Source organism: Pteropus medius, unplaced genomic scaffold, assembly GCF_902729225.1.
Source record: "Pteropus medius unplaced genomic scaffold, Ma_sr-lr_union100, whole genome shotgun sequence".
NCBI classification, from domain to species: domain Eukaryota; kingdom Metazoa; phylum Chordata; class Mammalia; order Chiroptera; family Pteropodidae; genus Pteropus; species Pteropus medius.
The window spans coordinates 1,825,565-1,843,744 of record NW_024346150.1 but is presented as its reverse complement, the minus strand read 5'-3'; the positions used below and the strand labels follow the sequence as shown (position 1 = coordinate 1,843,744).

At 37.7% G+C, this 18,180-nt stretch overlaps 1 protein-coding gene and 1 pseudogene across 1 annotated transcript in view; both read right to left on the bottom strand.

The window, feature by feature from the left end:
* Positions 1-18,180, bottom strand: part of LOC120612923 (atrial natriuretic peptide receptor 1-like) — a 100,702-nt gene that overhangs the window by 60,395 nt on the left and 22,127 nt on the right. Inside the window, exon 2 of the mRNA XM_039875598.1 lies at positions 13,938-14,082. The gene's annotated coding sequence lies outside the window, so the exon portion shown is untranslated. The remainder of the gene's footprint in view (positions 1-13,937; positions 14,083-18,180) is intronic.
* LOC120613042 (uncharacterized) lies at positions 6,158-6,276 on the bottom strand (annotated as a pseudogene).

The following is an 18,180-nucleotide window of genomic DNA, read 5'->3' as shown; positions in this document are numbered from 1 at the left end:
CTTGATCCACCTCATCCCACCTCCCAGCCAGGAATGGTCCTGCTTTGTTTAGTTTTGTTTTGTTTAAAAAAAATAAATAAAGGTCTTTGAACTTTGTAATGCAGAGGAAAGGAGCTGGGGAGAATGACAAGAGTCATAGGGACAAGAGTTCGTGGGGTATGGTGGGGGTTGTTGGAAAAAGACTTGAGGTGAGGGAGATGAGAAAGCTGCTTCAGTGTGAGGGAAATAGATGGATGAGAAAAGGAGATGTTAGAGATATATCACCGTGGTACCCTCACCTACCCTTGCAGATTTCACGAAAGGCAAGTAAAGGGCTGAGACTTTTAGAAATGACTATATTATTTTAACCACGACAGTGCTGTTGTCCCATGAGAGCACAAGCTTTAAAAAGATTGCACCTTGATGAGGCACATCTTATTCCTATAGGGACATTAGGGCTCAGAGGTGAAGCTAACTAGAGTCCAATAAAACCACAGCAAACATTTACTTCCTCATGTTCTTGTGTGCATTGGCTAAAATAAGGGTCATGAGCCCTTACTGTTTTCCCCTGAGACTTTTTTTCTAACAGAATTGTCCCTGAAGTTCCCAAATCTAAAAATTGCTCAAATATCTGACAGAACAGAAGGTATTAAAGCACATTGTATTGGAAGTGACATGTTGAAAAATGATATCTTCCCTATGCTTGAGCTGCACAGAAATGTCTGTTCCAGGTATGTTTTAAAGGATGAATGGCCAAATCTAAAATACTCTTTGTAGCTCGAGCACAATACTTGACAGTTTCATACCTTGGTGTTCTCTAATGAAAGCAAGGCTCCTTTAATGAAATCAATTGTACTTGTTATACTAAGTAGAAATAATGAGACATTCTGTGTATACCAAGATGTGCTACGAATCTTATATGCACAGACATAGGCATATATATAAGGTACACACTGGGACCTGCTGGGAGTCATGAGAACTTAATAGTAAACCCCGAGCCTTGGTAAACAGTCAAGAGCTAAATGGTGACAAATGACATCCCTGTTGTGGTGCAGTAATATTCACTCCCAAAATCCAAGACAGAGATAGCACAAATGTGGTATGCACGCTACCACCCCATCTCCAGTGACTATGGCAGACATTATTAATCAGTTGATACTCTGTCCTACTAAACCAGGTGAGGTCCCAGAAACCTGCTCATTGCAGTTCTTCAGACAGTCACTCTTAATGGATCAGAGCTGGCAAGTGAGATGAATTCTATTTGCCATTCCTAGCCTGTGGATGGTTAGGGCCAAAATGTTAATGTGGGGGTGAGTGTACAAAGATCCTACCCCAGGAGCACACAGGGGTATTGGAGTTGATGGTATGAAGATAAACCGACTGCAGAGCTGGCCTTCTGCAAATGGCAAAGACAGCGCACTTATAGGTGGCATAAAAGGCCCCCTTGCCTATAATCATCTCTCAAAATGCCAAAACCTCTCCTATTTTCACCTCTTGGCTTTAGGCACTGAGGGTTGCTGTTCAAATGAAGGTGCATTCAGGAAAGAGTAACCTTTTGAGCTACTGCCTTTTTTAAACATCTTGGCTCAAATTAATTTTATAAACATCAACAAATCAGATGCCTGGAAAGACCCTGAAGGGTTAGGGTTCAAGCTGGATCAAGTTTAAGAGGCAAATGATCAGGGATTAGTCAAAGAAGGTGCTAAGGGCTGGGTACAGAATATCACTTCCCATCTACAGCTCTCAGAAAGGTCAGCCCTATAACCAGTAAACTGGGCATCAGATCCTCAATCAAGGAACAAAACCAAGTAAATTGATAGTAAATTTACTAAAATAAGTTGGAGGGAAACATTTGATTAGGGCTTTACCTTTAATAAATGAAATTTAAATTTAAAAAAATAAGCTTGTTTTATCTTACTTTTTAATTAGGTTTTAATTCACACAGCTATGTACTAAGTCTTTAAACAAGTCAAATATTTATGTTAGGGGACATAACTTTTCCAACAAAAAGAATATAAAAGCATTATATAATATCCTTCGTTTCATGGTCAATTTTTGTAGTAAGATCATAAAGAGGGTCACTTCAGCAAAAAAAAAAAATACTCAAGGATATATTAATTTACCAATATCAACATCCTTTCACATTCAAATCATTTGCTTTGAAGACCTATTATGTCATAACCCTTACTGGCTTTCTCTTTGGTTAACGGACCTGACTTTCCCAAACCTCATTTGTGCATGATTTGAACAACATTCCAACATCAGTTTCTTCAACTTCATGAAATCCTGAAATGTTTACAAGAGTATAATTTCACTTCACAATCTATTTACATTGAGTCTGCATTTATACTGTCAAAGGTTACAATACTCATCAGCAAAACTGACTGGGAAAATATGACAGGTGAGGAGAGGCAGGTTCTGGCATTTTAAGCAGGCTACATACTTGGGAGAAGACAAATTTTACAGGTTGAAGAGTATGTTCATGTGATGACAAATGTTGCTTCCCTATGAAATCATGTAATTGCTGTGACTGGGATCGTGAACACTCCAATATTCAGGATGCCTCTATTATGCCACCTTCCTCCCTGGGCCACAGCTGATTGGATCAGAGATGAACATCTGACCCAACTAAACTAATTGTCTTCTCTTTCCTGGGAATCTAGGATTTAGACAGTTATATGTATAGAACAGTGACCTCTGAACTTTTTTGAGAGTACATCCCTATCAGTAAAAAGGTTTACTACACTTTCCACAGATATTTTAATTTATAAATTGGATTCATAATTATATTCATTTGTATATTGCATAAATATGATTTTCATTATCTCAAATATTTTAAATGTTTTAATATTTTAATTTTATGCACAAAATCTTTTTATTCTCTATAATAAATGTATTAATAAAATGTTTAAAATTTTATTATTCATTAATTAGTCATTGTTTTAAGACTTCATCAACTCTATGACACAAAGAGTCATGTTGGATGCTATGTTCATCTGTAATAGTTGGTTTTAATGGCTGCATAGCTGAAAACCTAACTCATAATGACAAGAGGTCCAAATGGAAAAAAGAGACAAATCATTGGCAGGGTTTTCAACATTATGATTTCTTAATCCCAATCACCAATTATGCAAAGACTTTTGTTGAAATTAGGTTTATAAATACTCACCTTCTCCTATGTCAATCATTTTTTACAAACTAATCGAATCCACTGACTTTCTCTTCTGGAACTTTTTATACTAACTAGTTAGAAAATTCTGGTTTTGGAAGTGCAGACACATCAATGGTTTTGTGGTCGGGGTCCATTGTTGTCAACAACAAAATCATATAATTCTAAGAAATATTTCCAAACATCCATTGCAGAGGTGTTTGTTTTTTTTTTTTTTTTGAAAAGCAGATGTTTTCTCTCTCATTGATAAAATGTCACCTTTGCCTTGAAGAAGCAGAATAAACTTTAAAAAAAATAATAGCTGCTAGTGTCACAAAAAAGGTCAATGAATTTAGAATACTTATTAAAAAGGGAAATGTATAACTCATCTTTAAGAAGAATCATTCTTTTGTTACAAGATGACCAGAAGCCTTCTTGTGATACAAAAGATTTTCATGGTCACTCTCTTTCTCTTTACAAAGTTTGGGATGATTCTACTATTAAATCCTTGCTTTTATAAAATTAATTACATAAACGTCCTTCTGTGGAGATCTGTACCCTCTGACTTCAATTCTTTCCTACACTAGATTGACTATGAATAGCGATGAATGAATTTCACACTTGGATCTAATGCCCTAGTCTCACCTCAGAATTTTTATTTCAAATATAACAACCTTTCCATTGATCTTTACACATAGGCATAAAACATCATTTTATTAAAGAATGTATTTCCTATGTGACAATGGCTGACAGTTGCATGTCCTGTGCAGCGTGTTCAAACACATATGCCTCATACCTTGGATGGCCAGTTTCAATGGGTCATTTTGCCAGCAGTAGACAGAGTGTTAGTGAATATTTGCCCATCATCAGGAATCTAGGGACCATATATCCCACCAGAAGAAAAAAGCTGTTTTATGAACAATAAATACATATGAGAAAGCATTGTTTTAATTACAAGAAAGTGCAGAGCAAAAGCAAGTGAGAGAAAAAAAAAAAGAGCACTGGTGGTATTATTTAAATCCTTTCTCTGATCAGGACTATTCAGCAGTAAATGTGGAATGTAATCACTTTGAAGAGCTCTGAAATGGGTTATTTTCACTCCCTAATTAGGATCTAATGCAACTAGATGGAATTCACCTTCTGTAAAAAAAAAAATCCTTTTCTGTATATTATGTTCTCAAGAAATACCACAGTAATAAGCTGGATACCCAAAGTATAGTTATTATTTTTAAATGCTCAAATGGCTCAGCCTACATATGCTCTTGAAATATTTGACTCACTAGAGGAAATTAAGAAAATGTACTGGAAGGTTAGACGAGATTTCCAAAGAAATCATGTTTTCACCTCAAATTAGAGACTCTTGGCCTGCCAGAACTACAAGCTTTAGCTCTTATTCTCACTGTATATGAAATATTTTGGATGTTTCTCACTATTATGAAAATTTGAAATTTAATTTCAAACAACCAAATAGAAATGATATTAATCAAATTAAAAGTAAGCACAATCTTCATAGAACTCTTCATACAAATACTTTTCAATGTTAAAATTAACAAGGCTCCTGATTGCAAGTGGAACTTAAATCAGAGCCTAGTGTGACACCTCTGCTGGGTAGGTCTTTCCTGACCATCAGTGAATGAGTGGAGTCCTTCGTAAAGATGATCAATTCTATATATACTTATTAGCAGGATTGCCTTCTGTTTCTTAGGATAAGATGTCTAAAAATCTTTATTTCTCAAGCCTGTTTGGAGGTGAGAGTATTCAACAGACACGTGTTGAGCTCCTGCTTTGTGCAAAGACTTCTTTTCAGTTTTGTGAGGACTTAAAAGATGGAGAGGTTCCTACCTTCAAGAGCTTCCTCAAGGAAGAAGAGGTAAGTTCGCTTAAAAATATGCTGGGAAACTCGACAATATAAGAGTAACCCAGTACTAAAAGGGGTCAGTTCCAAAATTCTAAATTATTAAATTTTAACATTTACTTAGCAGAATTAACGCAGGCTAAAAGATAAATCCACTTTATTCCTTTGACCAAAACTAAAGTTTCTATAGGTTGAAAGTATACAATTTAAATATATAAAGAGGCAGAAAAGAGAAATGAGGTAAGTATACCTACCTGTGCTTGTCATTTGGAAAAGGCACAAAGTGGAGGAGGTTAATGCATAAGAGGGGCGGGATATTTAACAACAGGATGTCAAGGACAACACTGAGGATGCATTACCAGGATCCAATGTCAGGCAGATTCAGATACTGAACCCAAGATGAGCAACTTCTCAGTAACAAGCTCAGACTAAATGGATCAGACCAGTTTCTAAACCCAGAAAGCCAATCTTTCATTCTTCATTCGAACCATGACTTATTCCAAAACAAATTTAAGGCTATTTAGAAATATGTAAACATGTTACAAGAGAAAAATAAATCCAAAATAGAAAGATGAGGGAAAGAGCAAATAAAATTAAGAAAACAAGATGGGAGGTAAGTCAGCCTGCAAACTATAACGGGAGATCCTATGTTCTTTCTCAAGTAGCCTCCTTATTGCTGGAATAAAGAGGCAAACACAGTGAGTTACAGGGCACACTGTCACCACCCTGATATCAAAATACCAAAGAAGACAAACAACAATCAGAAGATTATTCAGAACAAAGGAAATATAATGGGTATGGAATAGACATTCCCCCAAACTCCAGGAAAACTTGACATCTTGTTCCCCAAACAAGACCCACAGCCCAGTGACATTGTCACTACATCCCCCACACCCAAGGTCTCCTCCTGATGAGTACAACAGAGCTGCTTCTCTGTGTACACTTTCCTGTGCTCACACTCCCTTTCACTAACATGTGAAGTGTCACTGAGGATATGAAGTGTCCTCAGACACTTCAACCAACTCCTCATGTGAGTCTTAGACACACTCTGTCTGGTCTCTCTCTCTCTTTTTTTTTTTTTTTTTTTTTTTTTAGGCAAGGCAACCCTTGGTTAACCTCACTGAATTGCAAGAAGCTTGTCAGTTTATAATCCCTTTTTTTTTTTAAATTTTTTACACCTACAGCACCTGATCTTCCTAGGTGGTCTCCCATCCAAGTACTAACTAGACCCAACCCTGCTTAGCTTCCAAGATCAGATGGGATCAGGCTTGTTCAGGATAGCATGGCCATAGACTGGTCTCTTCTTTATCACTGAATTTCATCAAACTAATCCTGCAAACTTATTAGGCAAAATGCACTAGCTATGACCTAGATAGATGGTTCCCCAAAGGGCAGCAGCAGTGCTTCCAAGATATTGGCGATCTTGGCATAGGATAAGCTAAGAAGAGTGGCCCTAGATTCTCTACAAGAGATGCTACTGCCAACAGTAGGACATATTCTAAGCTTCTACACAAAAATGAGCATGCCTTTTCACATAGTAATTCAACTAATAGGAATGTATTCTAAGGAGTAAATAAAAAACAGGAGGGGAAAGTATGTTCAAAGAAATCCATTGTCATTCTCATGTTTCATTCATCATAGCCCCTAAGCATACAAAATCCTCTACTAATGTTGCCAGTAAAAGGCCATATTAAGTGACTGATCTGAAAACAACATTAAAAGTGATTAAGGACTACAAAGGTGGAAAATCAGTGATGATTATTTCTCGCCAGTCAGGCATGTTCCATTCCACCACAGCCACAATCTGAAAGAACAACAATGATAGAAGCTGTTACAGGACTTTGCTTCATTGAAGGCAAAAAGACTAACAAATTTGAGAAGGGCCTTTATCAGACATGGAGAAACTTCTAATGACTTGGATTAAAGACCAGATATATGAGTGTATCCCTCTCATCACTACGAGAATCATGGCCAAGGAAAAAATTTGTTGAAAGAAAAGGCTGGACCTGACTATGATACTGAATTTACTGCTAGCTCCAGGTGGTTTGAGAATCATCATTCATTACATAATGAAAAGTGAGTGGTAAGTCTGCAAGTGCTGATGTGAAGGCAGCTGAAGAATTTTTGGAAACTCTAGATGTGCTGATTGTGGAGGAAAAGTACTTGCCAGAGTAAATACTCAATATGGATAAAGTCTCTCTATTCTGGAAACAAATGTCTGAAAGGGCTTTCATCCATTAAGCAGGCCAAGTCAATGCCAGCTTTCAAGGCTTTTAAGGACAGAATAACAGCCTTCCTTGGGAGCAGTGTTGCAGGCTACAAATTGAAACCCTTTGTGATCTGGCACAGTGAGAACCCCAGGGCCCTCAAGCATACCACTAGGCACACACTGCCAGTGTATTACAGAAGCAATAAAGGTCATGGGTGGCCAAGCTGTTCTTCTAAGATGCCCTCTTGGATTGCTCTATGAGAGAAATGGAAAAGTACTGTTCAGAGAATAACCTACCTTTCAAGATTTTGCTTACTGTTGAAAATGCTCCCAGATATCCTCCTTTTATTGATGACCCTCCCCAAATCAAAATGGTGTTTCTCCCTCCAAACACCACCTCTTTGATCCAAACAGTGGATCAAAGACTGACTTATAGAAGCTTTTAAGGCTTACTGCCTGAGAAGGACCTTTGCCCAGGCTATTGCTGCATCTAATAAGAAGACACATGCAATTCGGGAAGGATTACATCTATGACTGTATCAAGAACCTTGCTTGGGCTTAGGAGGATGTCACCAAGGTATGAATGGCATCTGGAAGAAGACACTCAAGAGGGTCATCCATGACTTCAAAGGATTCGCTAAGAATGAGGAGGTTGCAAAAATCAGTGAGGCTGTGGTTGAGATGGCAAACACCTTTACCCTGGGTGTGGACAAAGATGACATTGAGGAGCTCCAGGAGGTGGTTCCTCAGGAATTGACTAATGAATTGTTGGAACTGGAACAGGAACACATAGCTGAAGAAGAGGCAAGAGAAAGGGAAACTGCAGGAGAAAGAAAAAGAGGAACCCACAAGAAAATTCACAGGAAAAGGTTTAGCAGAAGCTTTTACAGACCTCAACAAGCCCCTTAAAAAGTTTGAAAACATGGACCCCAACACCAAAAGGTTTTCATTAATAGAGAGGAATATTCATGGTACATTATCTGCTTACAAGAAAAGCTCTGATGAAAAAAGAAATCGATCAAGCAAACCACCATGAACATATTTCTGAAAAGAGTGACACCTCCTCAAGAAGAGCCTGAGGCAGGTCCTTTAGGAGGTGTTCCAGAAGAAAGCATTGTTATCATAGGAGAGGACAGCAACATGTGTGTTTTTCCCCTGAAGACTTTAAAGTGGGATAAGTTTGTGAAGGTGGAAGACAGTGATATTGATGGTCCTGACCCTGTGTAAGTCTAGGCTACTATGAGTGTTATTAAAAGAGAAAAAAGCTTATAGAATAAGTATATAAAGAAAGAAAATATTTTTGTACAGCTGTACAATGTGTTTGTGTTTGAAGCTACATCTTACTTCAACAGAGTAGAAAAATTAAAAGATTTTTAGGTTGATAAAGCTAAAAAGTTACAGTAAGCTTAAGTTAATTTAGTATTAAAGCAAGAAAAATATTTTGTATAAACTTAGTAGCCTAAGTGTACAGTGTTTATAAAGTCTACAGCAGTGTACAGTAATGTCCTAGGCCTTCACATTCACTCACCACTCATTCACTGACTCACCCAGAGCAACTTCCAGTTCTGCAAGCTCCATTCATGGTAAGTGCCCTATACAGGTGTACTATTTTCTATCTTTTATACCATATTTTTATTGTACCTTTTCTATGTTTAGATATGTTAGATTCACAAATGCTGTAGGCATTGTGTTAACAGTTGCCTACAGTATTGAGTACAACATGCTGTACAGGTTTGTAGCCTAGAAGTACTAGGCTATACTGTATGACCTAGGTATGTGGCAGACTATACCATCTAGGTTTGTGTAAGTGCACTCTATGATGTTTGCACATGACAAAAATGACACATTTCTCAGAACATATCCCAGTCATTAAGCAACACATGACTGCATTGTGGTTATATCAGACTTCTCATGAAATATAAGTAAACAAATTAAAACATTCAAACTAATTTCAGACTTAGGAAACACATTAAACAGGTCTTTAAATTGTTATAGGTAGAGAGATAATTAGATAGACGGTGAGGGAGATCATGAGAGGCCCATGTTCATGAGGCTATAGGGGAATCTTTCCCTGGGAATTGCTTGAAACAAAGATGAGGGGTAAGGAGACTGACGGCAGTGTAGAAGCCCTACAGCAGTGGGCAGGGGCAAAAACAGATATATACTACATGTTCCATTATTTAAACCTTAATTTTCCCTAAACATTGATAAAAACAAAGATGCAGCTATAGACTGCTATTTAAAATCACTGCTTAGACCAGATAATAGTAGATATTGATCATTTCTAAATCTCTCTCTAAAGCTGTTTTTCAGCATAATCTCTACTAAACCCTTATCAGCATCAAAGTGTCCCAGAAGTCCCTCCTGTTCTCTACCTCCCACCAAAGACTTCGTTCTCAGGGTGTTGAGAAATCTTCAGATATAAAATAGAAGATACTAAATCTATCATTCTGTCTGGCTCTGCTCAATTCAGCTCTGGCCTTTATATGACATACCTGCCATTAAAAAGGTAAAAATAAAAGTTCTGATCACCTGTTATATTTCTGCCTGCCACTGCCCTATTAAATGCGTCTATTTTACATATGGCCTTAAGGCTTGACACTATTCATAAAAATATAAATAGACCTTCGATTTGTTTTCTAGAGCTATTATAACAAATATCACAGACTGGGTGGCTTTAACAGCAGAAATTTGTCTTCATAGTTCTAGAGACTAGAAGTTCAAGATCAAAGTGTCAGCTGAGTTATTTTTAATCCGAAGCCTCTCTCCTTGGCTCATAGATGGCTATCTTTTTCTGGTGTTTTCACATGATCTTCTCCCATGCATGTCCATGTCCTAATCTTCTCTTCTTATAGGGACACCAGTCATATTTGGGTTAGGACCCACCCATATGACTTCATTTTAAAAGACCCCATTCCAAATACAGTCACATTCTGAGGTACTACAGTTAGGATTTCAACATGTGAATTTTGGAGAGACACAGTTCAGGCCATAACAGGCCTGAACCCTGCTTTCTGGAAACTTTTCATCTAAAACACAAACTAACATGAACAAAAACCAAAGTAAGCAACCACTGAGAAACTCCTGAACTGTGCTGTTTTGGGGTGGAATTAGCACTGGTATTATGTGAGACTTTCATTGTGTGCAGCTGCCATTTCAACTTTACATATGCTTTAATGTGATAGCTATCTATTAGAGGGAAACTTTTGCAGTTAAAACAAAGGATTAGTATTTAAAACGATAAGGCCGTGAGATTTGGGGAAAGGTTTTGCCACTTCTTAATCTCTGGAGGGAAAGGATGAAACCTAATGGGAGTTTCTTCTGGAGACATGCTTATGGACAGACCGTTAAGTGCCCCAATTTGTTGGAAGTTTGAGCTATTTTCCTTTTTATTTTGTCTTACCTATGAGGACTTAACAGTCTGTCCATGAGCACGTCTCCAGAAGAAACTTCCATTAGGTTTCATCTTTTCCCCCCAGAGAGCAAGAAGTCGCAAAACCTTTCTCCAAATCTCACGGCTTTATGGTTTTAAATACTAATCCTTTGTTTTAACTGCAAAAGTTTCTCTCTAATAGATAGCTATCACATTAAAGCATATGTTTAAAATACGCATTTAAAAGATATTTTTGCTTGCAAACTACTTATTTTCATCAGCATCATCAAAAAATGTCTGAATTTGTCACTGCTAGGAGAATCCATTTTAGGAATCTTCTCAGAGCAAGTTTTCCCCGCTCTTGCCAATTCAGTATCATGTCTCCCTTTCCATCCTCAAAAAAATCAATTTTCAGACATAAATTAACATGTAAATCCAAGTATGCCTGTAGCTTGTCATTTCAATCAATAAAGTGACAAGCATTTGTCAAATGCTTCCTATGTGCCTAACTATGCTCTAAGTGTTTGGAAGCACAAAAGAACAAGGAATCTCTCCGGATCCATTTAAAACCTATTTTGTCACATTGAAAATGCCTCAAAGGTTCCAAAGATAAAAGAGAGGCAGACCTCTTCAAGAAACTTTTTCCTCTGTGAGCTTTTGAAGCCCCTGTTAAATACTACAGAAGAGTTTTTGAAACTTAGATTCTTAAAAGGAGGGGAAAAAATACAGGTTTGCCTGAGGTTTGAAAGAGGTTGTGACAGCCACTATGAGGCATTCTTCAGGGAAAATAGTGCTTTCAATGTTTATGAGTTATTCATTAGAAAGGCAGGGTCTAGCTGGCTGACGCTGTGGGTGTTAAGGCAAAACTTTCATCCTGGCTGGAAGGTAAGAGCTATAAAGCCAGGTAAGGGCTGCCATGTGTTTCTGGAGGGCAGTTCTAAAACACAAGAACATTAGAGAAACAGAGGGAGGACGGGAGACATCAGAGACAGAGAAGGCTTTGCCGTTTTGTCCATAAAAGGAAATGACATATGTCAGAGGCAGAGCTGCTCAAGACTTCATTAGTGGAGGTAGGAAGCAAGGAGGAGACCTCATTTTGAGGAGACAATTACAGGGATCAGAGCAGCTACCATAATTTTTAAATTCAAAGGCTAGAGTGGTATAGCCTTGAGACTCTTACTCAAATAAAATATTCATTGTTAGTTTGAGACCCAAGATTATTAAGTAAGTGGGGTTTAAAGATAAGTGAGTCATTGAAATAGATTACAGGTATCCTTTACTTTGCACCATTCCAAGAGGTACAAATTTCAGTTTCCATGGTTTAGTTAAATAACACCATTTAATGAAACAATTCAAATTTCAGTTACCACCGTATATTAACTATGAGTAAATGATGGGCCATTGTGCATTCGTTATTCAGTTCTTACATAGACATTAGAATATAATTGTGTTGCCTCCTTATCTCCCAATGATAAGCTCATGAAACATTTTACAACAAAGATTAAAGGGCAGCAAAAAAATAAAAAGTTATAATGCTGGAAGTAAAACTGGATGTGATTAGAAAATTTGAAAAATGGTAACAGAAAAGAAAAGGTAGGACAAGAGCTAGGCTTTCATGAAGCTATGGTATAAACTACATTGGCAAAATTCAATGAATATGAAAAACAATGTAAAGTTGCTTCAACATATTTTAAACTGTAGTAGGAACAGAAAGCCAATTATGTTTGAAATGCAGCACTTACTTCTACTTGGATTGAAGGCTGCAATAAAAAAATAATCACAACCAGTCTGCCTAGCATTTAGGCCAAAGTGTTAAAGGTAGCTGCCATATTGAAAAAAAAAAAATTGGAACGGTCAAAAAAGAACTTTTTATTGCCAATAAAGACTGCTTTCATTGATTCAGATGTCGCCATGAATTGATTAATGTTAAACTACCTAATGAAATGACTAGCACAAATAAGGATGCTGCTGTGAAATCTAAACCCAGATTCCAAGGATTAGTTAAGGCAGGTAGTTATGATGCTCTCAAATATAAAAGTGGCTGTGACAAAAAACATAAAGATATCTCAGAGGAAGTGACACTGGCAAAATAAAACCTCAGGTTAGGGGAACTCTCAGAGATATTTCATAACATTGAAAATGAAAAGGATAAAATGTTGAAAGCTGATTCAAACTTAGAAAGGATTATGACAATTTGCCAAAGCATAAAGTACTGGTATATACTACAACATAGATAAACCTTGAAACATTAGACTAAGTAAAAGAAGACTATATATTATATGATTCCACCAATATGAAATATCTAAATAGGCAAAACTATAGATACATAAAGTAGATTAATGGTTGCCTAGGGAAGGGGGTTGGGGTGAGATTCAGAAAATGAGAGCTACAGGGTATGGGGCTTCAGCCATCTGTTTAAAGATATCAGAGAGCTGTCAAAATAACTGAGATTTAAAAGGCTAACATTCCAAAAAAAAAAAAAAAAAAAAGGGAAGCTCACTAAAGTAAGTCCAATTTTCTGTTTACCTCTTTACCCCTCAAGGCATTGATGATTCCTAACAGTGGCAGGGGTTGTGGGAGGGTTAAAGGTATAAGGGTGCTGAGAAGCCAGACAGGGAATGAATGCTGAGAGGCAGAGAACCAGTACTCTCATGGAATTGGGAAAGAAAAACAGGAGTTGAGGCCTGCCAAGGCAGCCAGGACTTAAAATAGCCAAGACTCCTGAAGAGGGGAGGCCTAGGAAAGAAAGCCTGACATACAGTGATTTCTCTTCAAGACTTATAAAACTGGCAATTCTTTATTAGCAAGACTGATCCAGAAAAAAACAGAAAAGGCACAGATTGCCAATAGTAGGAATAAAAATGAAGACCTTACTACAGAGCCTGCAAATATTAAAGATATACTAATAGGATATTAGAACAACTTTATGCCAATAAATTTGAAAGTTTAGATGAAATGGACCAACTCCTAGAAAAATAACTTAGGAAGAAACATAAAATCTGAATAAAGCTTTAGCTATTAAAGACACTGAATCTATGATTTTAAAATCTTTCCACAAAGAAATCTCCCTATCTAGTTTTCACTGATGAATTCTTCCATTTAAGGAAGGAGAAATACCAATGCTAAGACAACTTCTCTCAGAGAAGATAATCTATAAAAAAATAAATATTTCAAGTTTACCAGTAAATGAGGTCGATATACAACAAAAATACTAAAAACAAACTATTAGAAAATGAGATTTGAAAAATTTTATAATAGTAGCTTTCACCTTCCCCCTCCCAATGGAGCTTAGATCTAATTGTTTTTAAATAATCATCTGATGCTGAATTTAATTCTTTGGAGGAAGTAATTATAAGAGATGGTCTATACTTACACAATTGGACAATTAGACTCCAGTTTCTCCAGCAAACATGAATATATCCATGTCTTCCTTTTAGACAGGCCTTCAGCACAACTCTCCTGGCATTCAGCTGCAAACTCAATGTCTCAGGTGCCATAATAGTTCCAGTTATGTCTGCCTGAGTTCCGGGGTAAAAGAAAGAAAGCTAAGTCATACAGCTAATATGATCTATAAGCTCATACACTTTCAGGTGCTCCTTGTTTTCAAGGGTGCTGACCCTATAAGGAGGCCGGCCTTGGGCCGGACTAGAGAACCTCCCAGAAATGTATACAAAAGGGTAAGGGCCAGAAGACAAGCCTGGCTAATGAACCTCAGAATTTGATGCAGAGCCTGCTCTAACGATGGTTAACACTTCCTCTCCATCATTACATTGATGATGGTTTAGAAAAATGATTATAAGTATTACAAAGGGCTATTAATGCCCTTAATATATAAGGAACATACAAATATCCAGCCAAAAAACAGCTAAGACCCAAGATACAAATGGTCAACAATCCTGAACAGAATTTACAGAAAAAATATTAATATAAATGGGTCTAATAACCATCTGAAAAGTGTTTGCCTGGGGTAGAAATCAAAACAAGGCTAACAAGGATAATTCTAACCTAACTGCTATTAACAAATGCTGTGAGGACAGGTGTTCATATGTCCCAGCCCACCTCACACCTAAATAAGTCAAAACATTTTTTACTTGTAAGAAATAAGTACTGCTCTCCAGCTACAGCAAATAGGAAAACTACTATCTTCCTTTGTGCTGTTGACCTGGTTTTTCTATCATGATTCAGAGTGACCTTAAAAGAAATAAATCTACTAGCAAACTACATTAGTAAAAAGAATGTTGGTAGAACATACTTCAGCATTCATATTGACAATATATTCTACCAATACACACACACACACTCCCCCTTTTTCTCCCTCTCACACACACACATTCACACTCATACACATGCTATACTTCCTGAAACTCCTTTAATTTCAGAACTTTGCAGAACATGCCTCCCCTTGATCCTCTAACTTCTTTTCAGCCACTTTCCCCTCTATGCCAGCTAGTTGTCCTGTCTGTCCCACAAACACGCAGGTTTGTGTCCTTCGCTTTCTTCTCTTTAAGGTTTACATCGTCTTGCTGAGTAGTCTCAAATTCTACTATTGCTTCAAGAACTATCTCTACACTAACAACTTCCAAATCTGTATATCCAAACCTGTGTGAACTTCCCTCACAAATACCAGATCAATATTTTTTGTATTGACTTTAAATGTACACATCGAAACTGAAATTTTTCTCTTACCTTATCTCATTTACTTTTTGTCCTATATTTATTCATTCATTCATTCAACAAATAGTTTCCAAGTGTCAGCCATTACTGATCACTCATTCTTCTAAATTAGAGAGAATCAATCTTCATCCTTCTCAGTTCTTTGCCTGTTCAGGTCAACTGTATATTCTAACTCAGATAGGTCTCTTAGATTCAGCCCTTTTCTTCATCCTCACTAATGCTTTAGCCCCAGTCTCACCATCTCTCACCAAAATGCTTATAGCAACATCCTATATGTTTTCCCTGCTAGTGAAGTCAGGCCATTTTCCATACAGTTTGAGGAATTATCTTCCTAAAAATTAATCAGGTCACGTCATTCCACGTTCTTAAAAGCCTTCATAGCCCATAGCAATGATGGGGTCTGCGGACCAACTACACTGGAATCAGCTAGAGAGCTCATTAAGCTGTCGTTTCCTACGCCCCAGACCTATCACATCCATCTCCTTGGAGAGGAGGCCTAGGAATCCCCATTTTTACTTAGCTCCCCAGCTGATTCTTGTGCCCACTAAAGGTAGACACCCACTGGCCTGCAGGAGAGAATCCAAGCTCTTTAGGCAGTAATACAAAGTCTTTCACTTTCTGGGCCCAATTGATCTGTTTTCTCCACTTTATATAGTGCACCCTACACACAAGTCACACTGAACCTCTCACTCTTGTCTAGACACTTCAGGACCTCCCATACCTCCATGCCTTTCTCTACATACAACTCCTCTGCTTCCTTCCCCTAGCAAAAAAAAAAACCTGGTCTGTGAATCCTTCCCTGACCACTACCCCCTGCTCCATCAGAATTGTCTCCTCCTCACTTGTTCTTCCATAGCCCATTCCTCGCACCCAGGCGGTAGCCAGGCACTAGCCCCATTGAATCATAATTTATCTGTTTATGTGGTATTCTCCCAAATGACTAGTATTATCAGGCTAATTAAAAAATTTTTATAAATGTCTAATGGATTGATAATTAACTTCATTCACTAGGTCAATTAATTTATTCATCTGGCATTCATTTTGGCAGGCTCACTGGATTCAGCTCTACTCAAAATCTAAAGTTCTATAAGGAAAAAACTAAAGTTCTTTCATGATTAAAAAAAAAAAAATTACCATGCAAGCCAGACCTGCCTCTGGAGTTTATAAGTTCTAACCTGAGAAAAGTTAGAACACCTATTTTAGCCACATACACTCCTCATAGAATAATAATTTGATGTAATGCTCTATTGTCACTTTGGTGGTTAATTTTATGCATCAGCTGAACTGGGCCATGGGGTGTCCCAAACATTTGGACAAACATTATTCTGAGAGTATTTCTGGATGAGATTAACATTTGAATAAGAAGATCGAGTAAAGCAGATTGCCCTCCTCAGTGTGGGTGGGTCTCATCCAACCAATTGAAGGCCTGAGTAGAACAAGAAGGATGAGTAAGATGAAACTCCTGCCTGACTGAGCTCCGATATTGGTCATTTCCAGCCTTTAGACTTGGAGGGAAACAGTGGCTCTTCCGACAGCCTGCCTTCAGACTGAAATTTATACCATCAGTTTTCCTAGTTCTTCGGTCTTCGGACTCAGACTGGAACTATATAATGGCTCTCCTGGGTCTCCAGCTTGCCAGCTAGAGATCTTGGGACCTCTTAAACTGCATAAGCACATAACCCAATTCCTTATAATAAGTTATATTTTATTTATTTGTTTGTTTATATACAAATCCAATGAGTTCTGTTTCTCTGGAGAACCCTGACTAATACAGTCACCAAGTGGCTATTTGAAAATGTTTCTATATTAATCCCCATTGAAAACCTTGTCCACACTATGTTAAGTGCTCCATTGAAACAGTGACACACACAACTTGGGTATGCTGCTGATGCCCAAATGTATATCATTTCCCTGAGTTCCATACTCATGGATCCAACTGTCCACTTAAATTCTCAACTGAATTATTTCAAAAGTAAAGCAAATCGAACATGCCCAAAATGGAACTCCTGGTTTTGTTCCCCAAACCTGCTTGTATCCAATCTTTACCATCTCAATAAATGGATCACCATTCATTCAACTGCTCAAGACAAAAACCTAGAGCTTTCTCAATTCCTCTCTTTCTCTCATTTCCTTCACATAGCTAATGAGCAAATCTTGTTGATTCTATTTCAACCTGAACACTTAACATCACCCCTACTAGCTTCATCCTGAACCAAAACCTTTCACCTCTCACCTTTGCAATAACCTCCTAACTGGTCTCCCTGCTCCCACTCTTGCCTCCTGCGCACTATTCCCTAGATAGTAGCTAGTGGGAATTAGAATCAGACATTTAAAAAATGATAAGACTTTGCTGCTCAAAACTTCCAACAGCTCCCCGATGACACTTGGGGAAATAATCAAAATCTCTACAAAGCCATACGTGGCTACCTTCTCTAGGTGCATCTCCTACTAGTCCCCTGCCACTCACCCCCACCACTGCTGTATCCCCTACACTATGTATTTGAGAAACTGGATGTTTCTCAACTAGATCAAGTTTTCTCCTGCCTCTGGGCCTCGGAACTTGCTATTCCCTCTCTGAAATGCTCTTTGCGTGGCTCGCTCCCTCTTACCATTCAGGTACCGGCCCAGCTGTCACCTCCTCAGAGAGACCTTCCTGCTGCCTCGTCAGCACTCTCTATCCCATGAATCCACTTTATTTGCCTCAGAACACTCTTTACTACCTAATGTTACTTTATTTACTCACTTTGTTGACTCTCTCGCTCTACTAAAACTATAAACCTCATGAGGACAGAGAATTTTTCATGAAACCTACTAAGTTCTACTTAGTAGTAAATGCCAAAAAAAAAAATTCATTGTTTGCAAACTGATAAGTACCCTCTTACAAGACATGAAAACTATATAATTCATCATATTTCCCTTTTTTCTTAACTTCCAGGAAGCCC